Raw genomic sequence first — 11565 nt, forward strand, 5'->3', positions numbered from 1 at the left:
TTCTGCCCCTGAGATATTAATCTGACCAAAGACTGTACGTTAGACAACACTGCAGGGAATCCCATTACAGTTGGAGTGGCTAAAACATTGTTTTCCACTGAAAAATACTGAAGGATGGGCTTGCAAAGTCTGCAGATTTTTGTGGAAATCTCTTTTACTGTGCACCAACCGCCCTGCAGGACCTGAAAGAATTGTTAACAAGTAAGTTTTAGATAATATCTGATCTCTTCTATAAAATTTGCAGTGCTCTACAGTCCCTAGTGAGCTTTTAGCTCTTACATTTATAATGTCAGATGAAGTTTACTGAAAAGGGAAAATATTGAAGCTGCTGACTAAATAAATATAGCTAGATGCCCATGCACCTTTCTCCTGATGACACTGACATGACGAAAATTTGCCAGTGAAGATGGCATTTGCAGGTATAGCAGAGTTGCAAAGAACAAGAAAGGTTTTAAACCGCCACAAATGGCTTTACCTTTGGGGAAAGAGACCTCTTTTTTTATAGGATATTATTTTTTCACATGTCATTCAGCATATGCTTATGCAACCAAAACCAGTCTTGTTATTTATATTTCACAATATTTCAGGCCAGCATTTTCTTTTCTTCCCCAGAGCTTTAGCTGAGCTGCTCTTGCTTGACTGCCTCTGAGCCTGCATCTGATTCCTGAGTGAATGTGCTTTCATACTGCTCAGATAAAGGGCTTTCACTGCAGTCGTGACTTGCATGGGGTTGGATATTATACCTTTCTTACGTCTAGACCTACAGAGATGACGACATGCTGATTCATCTATGAATAATCAAAGTGAACTCTCAGACAGTCTCAAAAATAGACTTCTTTGCTCACTTCTGTTAACCCCAAGATGCCTGAACAATACTGAGATGCAGGGAAAAAAAGTGTCATAATACGTGCTGTGGAGGGATGTACATACGTGTTGTAAGTATGATGAGACATAACGATCGGGAGGAGAATAAGGTTTAACTAAAGACTGCATTCAAACGCTGGAGCTTACAAGTCTTTTTAAGGACACAGCCAGTTATGGCTTTCAGCTTCCAGCTGAACAGTTCATCCTTTGATTCTCAGTGCTGCTACTTTGACCCACAACTCACCACTGAATCACATGAATTCAATTTTGTAGCATTAATTTCTCATTTAACTACTTCACATGCATTAAAAATCGGAGAATGTTTTTTCTCTTAAAGTTCTTTATTAAAGTCTACTCTTTTCCTTGAATAAATATTTTTTTACTGAAATTAGATGCTTGAGCATTGGCCAGTGAGGAGAGAGGGATACTGGACACTTGCTAGGTTTTATAGGCTATTAGCTTATGGAAGGACAAGGTAGCTGGGCAGCTTGGAAACAGCTACAAATCTATTTTCACCCCTCAGGCTACTGTCCCAACAGAACGAGATGAGCTTGAATCAAAAACCATTTATTTCTGTAATGTTTTCATGTCAGCATCGACAACAGGGGATAAACTTTCACAATTTGTCTGGGAGACCGATTCGTGCCTTTTGCCTAAAAATCTGCCTGAAGACATATTTTTTTCCTGTAACTCCCAAGCAATGTGTCTACAGATTGATGTGCATCCTTAGTTTTATGGAAAAAAGTCATATCAGGCAGCATCTGGAATTTATTGTTTATGAATTGGAAGATTTTATCAGTATTTGAGACAAAAAAAGTTAGCTATTTGGGGTGTCACATGAATTTTGTTATTACTTCTCAGATGATTTATCGTATTCCTCTAACGGTCAGTCAAAATGATTGTTGTGTTTTTATTTACTGACTGTTACAACTAGTTTTAGAATTTAGAAAAATATCTTGTGTCCATACTTTTTTATATGAAATTAAAAATTAGAATTAATTTATTCTAAAGAACTTTGAAATAAAGAACTGGCCTCTATTTAAAAATATATGTTTCTGTGAGGCCTTTTGCACTGCTGATATTTTTGTTTGTTTTACCGTTTACAGACACTGAAGTAAGCTCACCTTCCATGACATAGACTGTGATGATGCTTAGGGTGGTCTTGGGCACTGATATCAGCTGCACCTCAGTTTAGTAATTTTACTGTCTCTCTCAAAATTAGGTCATCCGAGAGCCAAGTCCTAGTTCTTGCCTGTGGGGATATTGCATACTATATATTTCTATACAAGGAGATTTAAATGGAACTGTTCACCCACTATTTGAAAGATAGATTCAGATTAACAGAAATCAATTTTTCTACAAATGCCAGGAAAGTGCATTATTACTTTTGATGAAATAATATAGTATCTGGCTTATGCTGAGATTCCATGCAGTGCCTGAGTATCATCCTTGTATACATGAGAAAAATATAAAATGATTTGCTGACGCTCAGCTTTGCACTTAAGAGCCATGTGACATATTCCGTGAAAACTAGCATGTGTAAAGGATCATGTTATTATATACAGCTGTTAAAGACCTAGAAAGCGAACAATGTGCTACTGACATATAAATAATACCTTCTGTGCACAGTTAAACATTGGTGCTATTTTTGCCAGATTTTAAGCTCTTTTGAGGCCAACTGGAACAGCTGAAATAGAACATTAAAAAAAATGTTTTGATGCTGGGGCACAGATGGCGGTAGCCCAATGTGTCAAAATAAATGTTTCATTTTTGGTCTAATGTGGGAAAAATAGACCTTCTCAATTACTCCAATAATTGCAGGTGCAATAAATGCGCTCTGTAGCTAAGAGGAGCTATTTCAGATGGGCGTTCAGAGAAATTCTACGTACCCTACTTCTAACAGCCTGAAAAGGTAAATTACTTTGGGCCAATGACTTACTGCTTTTGAAAGGGCTCTAGCAGCCGCAATCAAGCCTGAAGCTTTAATCCTTTCTTTGGCACCTGAATTTCATAAACACAGGATTGCTCCTTCTGAGAGACAGTCTGAGAAGGTACTGTAGACAACGGATCTGTTAACTTTAAGTCAGTGACATATGTATGTTTAGGAAATTTAGAAAGGCTCGAACAGACTTCAGCGCTTAAATGTTTGTCCCGATTTTTCTAGAAGGCTTTGGTGGCAAGCAGAGTAAACAGGAGAGTCAATCAAATGCAGGCAAATTGTTTTCACTGCTAACATCTGCCCAGACCTTACACATCACTGGCATTGAACAGCCACATCGAGCTGGGCGCATCCACTGGTCTTTGCAGCAGCTGGTGACACCCATCGTTCTCTTGACTGTTGTGTTTCTTACTGAGAGGACAACATCCACCTTTTGAAAAGGGGCAATCCACCAAGATGCCCCACTGAAATGCTAAAGTGCTCTGAGGAGAAACTTCAGATAACCCACAGGTAACAGTGTGGGAGAAGATACCAGCTAGCCAGGGGACAACATTTAAAATGGCTTCAGCTGGTGATACTCTGCACTGCTTGGTTACAACTACAACGCAGGGCTTTGTCTGTAAGATGGAGCGAAGTTACAAAGAGTGAATGATAATCCTTATGCTACAGCACAACAGTAAAATGATTCACGTTCTCTTACCCAATATTTTACTTCCCATGTGAAATTTAAATCTGCTCCAGCTGGTGCAGTAATAGTTCTCACAGTCTGCGCGGCCAGTGAGGGGGGTGGGAGGGAGGAAAAGCAAAGCAAAGCAAAGGAAAGCAAAACAAAGCAAAGCAGACTTACAACTGAATCTGGAAGGCACCTCTCATTTTCCCGAGACTGTGCCCTTCCATGCAGCTCTACAGCTTGCTGTTGCAGAACTGTGGCTTTGTATTTTGTCATCTGCAGTGAGATTGCTGCATTTCTGCTGAAGAGGCGGGATTGTTGCTTTTCCCTGGGCACTGCAGCACAGAAGGCAATGTATAGTTTTGGGCTATAATGGACCCGTGAGGATTGAAAAGCCTGAAAAAGCCTGTGAATACTGTTGCAGTATTCATTGTCTTAATCTAAACCACCTAATTCCTTACATGCCTCTTTTTTAATCTCTTACAATGTTCCATGTACCTCAAAACATTACTTTTCAGTGGGGTTAATTCTGTCTTCTTGAAAAAAATATTTGGACCAAAATCACCTATTTTCAAATAACCACTAGGGCTGATTCTCTGCTTGAGGATGAAGTGCTCAGTTTGGGTTTTATATGGGTGATCCAAGAGAGAGGAATAAGAAGGGGACTATGGTGCACGCAAGAGGTAAAGAACAAGATCATGAACATGTAGCCTGGCTTTTAAAATGTTTTTCATGAGCATAAAACCAGGATGATAATTAAAACTCTGACCCGCAAAGATATTTCAAGGAGAGCTATGGATGTGCAAGAAAGTCTGTGCAGTTTACTTCCTACATTCAAAGGGCCAGCATGAGGAGGGACAGAAAGCAGGAGGAGTAGTAGACTCCCCAATCGCTTATGTTTGTGAGAAGGACACTTTTCTCCAGAGGGGCCACAAATATCAAAGTCCTTCAACTTCAGATTTTTGTGATAGCGGGCATGCAACTGCAGCCACAGACAATTCTGTCTACATTCTGCTTTAATTCCAGATGGATAAATTAGGGCCAGCAAGAAATGAAGCAGCAGACAATGGCTGGTAAATGACCCAAATAAACTAGGCCAACAACAAGATTTCCAAACAGAGAGTTGCTAGAGCCACAAAACTTGCTAGAGGCACAGATAAGTTGTTGAGCAAGTTAATTGTCAGCATCCCTCAAGTTGTTATAGAGAATTCTAAAGTTAAGGTTGAGCAATTCAACCTCTCTTATGTATGAGAAACACAGCACTTACTCAAGAAAATTACAGCACTTATTCTGAGTACAGAATTCAATTTCCAAGGATTAATAAGTAAACACCTTAATTAATGTATGACTTTAAAATAATTAAAATAAGTCCTTTAAGAGATTTAACATCTTTTTCAGTCTTTTATTTGTCCTGAATGATCTTCAGAATAATAATTATGCAAGCGTTTCATATTTGCAATCTTCTACACCAGCCCCAGTCAAAAGAGTGGTTATAATTAAATTATTAATGATTTCTGCCTCTAATTGTTATGACTAGATAGACTGCAGTCTGACTCATTTAACTCTTAACGGGAGAAACTCATCAATATTTTATGGTTCATGGGGGAATTTCCATTTGTAAACTACATGCATCTGAAATAATTTGCATCTGAACCATGTGGCTTCAATTCTCTAGAAATATCGCATGGTAGTATCCTTTGATTATAAATCAAGACATTTCCATGGAAGGAAAATTCGTTAAAAGGAATTTAAGGTTGCTAATGCATATCAGGAACATACAAAAGGTCTAATTTTGTCCAGCCTGTGCAAAATTGTGTTAAAAATATCACTATTAGGAATCCTGTGCTTGTCTCAGACTAATTTTACAAGTGGCAACTTCCCATACCTCTAGGGAGGTACTTACATTGCAAGTGAAAGAGCAGTCTCGGCCACTGAAAAAGCTTCTGAGGTTTTAGATGGTTCATTCCTTTTATGCAGAGTTGGAATACCTGTAACACTTAGAAAATTGTAGCTTCCATTTAAAACCAGTAGGAAATACTGCAAAACTGGTAATACTTCAGATTAGAAGACACATTCTGAAAACACGGGCTGCTTGCTCAAAACAGAGGGCGGCAGTAACAAGCACCAGGTTGGTTTCTCTCTAATATTCTTCACAGTTCATTTATATGTGTGTGTGTATATCTTCACACATACAAATTATATACATGTGTACATGTGCATACATACCCGTATATATAATTTAGAGCTGTATAACTCCTAAGTGGCACTGAAAGGAAAAACAACCTCTCTGCTTTGCACAGTCTTTTCAGGTCAGCTTCATCCTCTGGTGAGTGACAACAGTGAGGCTCTTTCCAGAAAGGGCTCACTTCAAGAAGAGACCATCTGGATGCTGCCTGAGCTGCACAGAGCAAAGTGTGAGAGGGAGAATAAAACCCAGGAAACAGCAAGAAGCTTTAGGGGCAACACAGAAGTGGAAAATGAAGAACTCGGGCAAGCGCCTTAAAAGAGAAATGAGAAATGATACTTCCTGGTAGATTTGCACAACACCGGTGCTTTTGGGGAATGTCAGCAGAGGACGTTCCCAAATTGGCTGTGGTGCTTATGTTTCAGTATTCATAAACAATAAGTTACTAGGCAAATAAAATAATTACTGTGAGAAAGAGCAGAAATCGTTCCAATCACTTTGCCACAGGTCTATAATCAGAACAACTCTTCCTGTATGTGGATGTTTCACAACAAATAATATAGAAAACCAAGCAGAGCTAGATGCTGCACAGCAGAAGCATTTCCAGAAAGGAAGAATAAAGAAGAGGACACTGTGGATGCCTCGCGCTGAAGTTACACAACGTGCCCGAGAAAGGACACGAGTGATCCTATCACAGGACCCAGCACACTGCAGCAGGCAGGAGAAATGGAGAGGGTGGGGGGACTGCAGCTTAATTATCTCCCTGGATAACTCCACATCTAGGAGGAGAGAGAAAGACAGCAAAGAGCATTTTGGATCACAGCCATGACACTACCCTGTCAGCACAAGACCCGGGGCTGTCAGGTAAGCTGAGGTCAGCACTGAACCTGTGCTGCCTTTCCAGAAGGACGTGAAAAAGTGAGTGGCATAACAGCAATGTGACCACTCAGTGCACAAACCAAAGTCAGAAAATGAAAAATAAGAAGATATGAGAAGAACCATTGTACATGAGGCTGGAAAGAGGAGGGGGGAAAAAAAAGTAAGATCTCCCAACACAGCCCAGAGCCCAGGAACCGTTTCATCCTGTTCATCACAGTTTGAGGTGCACAGATACAAATGCTGGGACTATGTACAAACAGTAGGTGCAAAATCAGGGCTATCTCTACCTAAAAAATACCACTCTGTGCAGTATGTTAGGATCCTAACACATGGTTGCTTTACCTTTGTTCCCAACAGACTAAAGGCTCAATCATTTTACATCAAGATCAAGTAAACATACCAAATACAGAAGATGAAACTTTGGACCTAGAAGCTGGAATAAAGTTTTGGGAAACTTTTGAGATCCACAATTTTTCTACTACTGGAAATGTGAAATCTGGAATTATTCTACCATAAAGACAAAAAAATAGAGGATTATAAAGAATGTATTCTAGTATAGGCAACACCCTGGGAAGCTTGCTAGGAAGAGATTCAATTAGAAACAGCAAATTCTTAATGCAGCTCAAAGTTTGGCAATTAGGTGCTAGAGAGGAGATAAGGAAGAATTTGATTTAACACGGACATACTGATAACATCTAGTTAAGCAAGCACCATTGTAGTTTTAGTCAGAGGTTAAGGGAGTTTTTACGTTAAAGCAGTAACTAAGAGCTTTATTCTGTTGCAGAATATAAAGATTTTGCATTCAAATATACAGTTTACAAAGAACCTGGAATCACAAACATTAAAATGGCCCTTAAACTGAACAGTGCCATGAAGGCCAAAGTCAAGGGTGTTGGAGTACAACACAATTTCCTAGGTCCTCCATAGGCAGGTTGAGACATTGTCCTTTCTATTCTACCTTACCTCTACATTACCTATCTGAAAGTAGGATTTTTCTGAGGCTGTCTACTGAACATCAAATATAATGTAAACTGCCTGGAAAATTTTACCCTGTAGTTCTTATAGCACCAAGGTCAAAAATTTGTGTTTGAAGTAAAATATATTGCTGAAAGATATGCTCTCGAGTTAAAAATTTCAACTCACCATATCACTAAGGAATTGCTATGAAGTTAATTACTTTTGCAGATTAAAGGGCAAGTCCTACTTTCAGCTCCTAATCACTGGATCTTTTCATACCTTTGCTGCTAGATTAAAGAACCTTCTGTATGGTAGTTTCTGCTCATATAGGTACCTGTGGACAGTGACTAAATCACTTAACTCTGCCCCCCCCCCCTTCTCCACAACCTGAACACATTACATGCCTTTAGCTTGAAGCATATTTCCAGTTTTCAGCTTGTTTTCGAGGCTGCTGTCCAAACATTATCCAATCTTTTGGCATCCTCTCTGCATGAGCATCACGACAGGAACAGTCTCACCTGTGCAGTCCTGCTCAATACACTCCTTTACTCATCCAAGGGCTTGCGGGCACTCTTGTGCTCACACCATTTCAGCAGGCACTTGTGTGCTCATTCGATTATCCATTGCAACACTGTCCTCCTCTTTATGCCCCATTTCTCCTTCATTTCCACTGACTTTTCCTCCAGGTCCTTCCCACTGTGGACGCGTGCCAGGACATGCGACCCCATGTTACAACAGAAAGCCTCCATTTATTAAGGTTTGCAGTTTGTCAGTTTTCAGATTAGCTTCTGAACCATTACGCCGTGCCTTTTCTGTTCACTGTGCATTCAACCTAGGACCCATGGAAACTGATGGCAAGGTTCTGCCTGTAATTCCAACTCTACAGCTTATTGCTCTAAAGTGAAAAAGTTTGACTAAAGACTGCATAAATTAAACATTTCCTTGCATCCAGCAGTGGTTACACAAGGCAGGAAAGCCTGTGCTGAGCTGTTCAGAATGCTGCTTTGTCAGTCTCTTTCATCGCTTCACTGATTTAAATTCAAACCTCCTTATATCCTACATAAGATATTTGATTCTTACTTTGTCTAAGTAAAAGGACTTCTGCTAAAGATTTTTCATTCCTACAGCTCCAGGGCCTTTGAAATCATATCCTGTATGTTTTGTCTCTATCGGCGGTTTCCCTACATCAATCTACAATGAACTAAGTAAGCCACTTATACCAGAGACTGTTCAAGTCATTCCAAATTTGATTGGCATATTCTGATCTCCCTGGTTTTGTTAAGCAAGTTGAACCTTAATAACACCCTGGGAAGATGAATGGGCTAATGAAGCAGATTGCATGATCTGGAATCGTTCCCTTACAGGTAAAGTTCTGAACCGCTGACAGTAAGAGGGGTTTTTTTTTCTCCATTTTCCATGGTTACTTTTCACTCTTGGTGCAGTGCTCTGTTATGCAGCTGTCTGGCTCTGCGTTAGCTACATACTGAAGAAAAATAACATCTCAGTGTAATACTGATGACTAGCTTTTTGTGTAATTAAAAAGTAACTTTCCCTCTTTTCACTTCAATATTACAAAAACATTTTAAGTGCATGTCCACACTGAATGGATCCTTAGCCTAAACCAGTCCACTAGTGTATCAAAGGATGCAGAAAATATTTCCACAGTACATATGTGTACAGCTTATTTTTACCCAGGGGAAAAGCATTGTGGGTGAAGTGTAGTTACTTTCAATGTACTATAGACCTTGACTGTATGTCACGTTGCTTGCGCTGTGCTGTCAGGTGGAATACAACATTGTTATAATGTTAGAATTAACGCTTCTGTACTAACTCAGAATGGCTGGGGGTTTGTTTTGGTTTTTTGCAGCACTTAAACTATTCCCCTTACTATCCCAGAAGGAATTAGCTGGCCATTTAACTCTTTCCTCCCTGCTTTTTTCTCATATATGAATGCAGGGAAAGTTTCAATAGGTTTTACACAAGATAGAGAGGAGCCAGCCCTCCGTGCAAACATCACCTTCTCATGCCAGCTTGTCAAAGGGACTGGGGCTTTCCAGCTTCTGACTTGCGCAATGGGCTCAGGCTTAGGAATGAAGTGTGAGTTTTTGAAGGGAAGGGACCTTCCTGGAGCTCACAGCAGAATGACCTTTGTATAAGGACAGGGGCTATGCCTCCCATTTGCATTGAAACTCCCTCCCGGTGTGTAAGGTTAGCCAGCTGTAGGCTTGAGAAGGCCATTGTACAGTGCCAGAGACAAAAGTATGTCCATCCCTCATCAGCCAAAGCTGGCACATCCTGCAGTTTGGAGGGACTGGGTATGCGATGCCCTTCTCAGCAGCCCCAGGTATCTTCCCCATAGAAGGCTTTCCAGAATAGGCTCCATTGTAGAGAAGATGGGATTTACAGGCAGCTGATATGTCGACATGAATTATCATAGTTAAGGTACAGGCTTCCTACAGGCTGTAGCACAGCTGCACAGAGCCAGGGCAGGGACCTCCCAGCTTCAGCCTGCTCCTTCTCCTACTGCTTCTATGTCCTCATAGCAACGACAACACTTGGAACAATTATACAACTACTTAATTACTTTGGAAAAGAACCCCAAATAGTGGGAAGCTCAAAGGAAAGTCTTTCAAGCCACTTCTTCCTTTCTAGCACTCAGCACGGGGAAGGGTAGAAAAGCAGAGTCTATGTTATTAGAAGGCTTCAACCTCAAAATTCTTCTGAGAGGGCTTTCTTTAAAAAGTTTCAGAAAAAAACATGGAAAAAAGATGGAAAAGAAAGCTTACTGTGCGTGACTGGCTTAACCCTAGATGTATGCAAACCCACACATTTAAAGAACACTAAAGTGCAGCATCAAAGCCAAGGTGTTAGAAAGCAGCATGCACTCAAACAGTTAAAAACTACATCAAAAAACAGACCAAAGCTGTGAATGCAAGTTCCAAAGGCAACCTTAATTCTAACAGTTCCTCAGTTCGCTGTGTTTGACTTTCAGTTTCACTAGTACTGTTTGAAATCAGTTGTCTTTTTTGTGATAGTTCCTGGATTTTGAAAGATGAGATTAAAAATACAGACATTCTATCATGAGGCACATGAAATATCTGGTAATCAACAGCTTTGAGCATCTGTGATTCATTACACAGATTTCTGACATTTACATTAATGGAATAGCTGACAGCACTAATACACTGTCATTTTCTACAAGGACAAACATTATAAGCGAATAGCCATTTTGCTAGTAGGTTTTCAGATATTTACGGACTGCAGAAGGATCACAAAGCTTGGCTTACATAACCCAACCTGGAAACACCCATGGACATAATTGTTTCACCCTACTCTCCCTCTTCCCCATTACCAATTTGATCCCAGTTTCTTCCCAGCCTCCAAGTCCCTCTTTTCAATTTTGTGATGCTCCTTTCCCTCCCAGCTTCAAATCAGTCCCCAAGCCAGCTTGTTGCAGTTTCCTGCTTGTACCAGCCTCTCTCTCCTTCTGGTCAGCTTGCTCCTTTCAACTTGATCCACTGCTAGAAGCTCAGTTTCTTCTTTTCAGTTTCCTCTACCAGCATTTTTCTCTCCCATACAAGTCAGACAGTTCCATCATGAGTCTGTGAGGGGGAGGCAAGCTAGGGAGTTTGGCAGAGAACATAAGAATCAAGGCTCCCTGCTTTCCATCCTAATCCTAGTTGAGGGCAGCTGAAGTCAATCATGTATAGGGCAGGTCCTTTAGAGCCCCTATAGCTTGCAGCAGCATGTGATTGGTGAGTGTAGCCTTAGTTAAGGCATAAATGTCCTAAGAAGGCAGCAGACTTTTCACAGCAGTATACTGGGATATTTTTAGTGGCTACAATTGTCATCTGTACTGAACTGCTTACTTTCTAGAAACAGCAAAAAGTGCCCTTATCTCTTCTTATAATAGCCATACTTCCCAAAGTTTTCAAATAATGGGCCTTGAAGACAGAACTATAAAAAAAAAAAATCACTGAAATGTGTTATTGTGGACGAACATACTTTCCTCAAGTCTCTTTCCTGAAAACATTGCAGCTGTTTTGGCTGAACTCTTTAAAATCATCTGAG

The sequence above is a fragment of the Haliaeetus albicilla genome, chromosome 11 (genome assembly GCF_947461875.1).
Source record: "Haliaeetus albicilla chromosome 11, bHalAlb1.1, whole genome shotgun sequence".
Lineage (NCBI taxonomy): Eukaryota > Metazoa > Chordata > Aves > Accipitriformes > Accipitridae > Haliaeetus > Haliaeetus albicilla.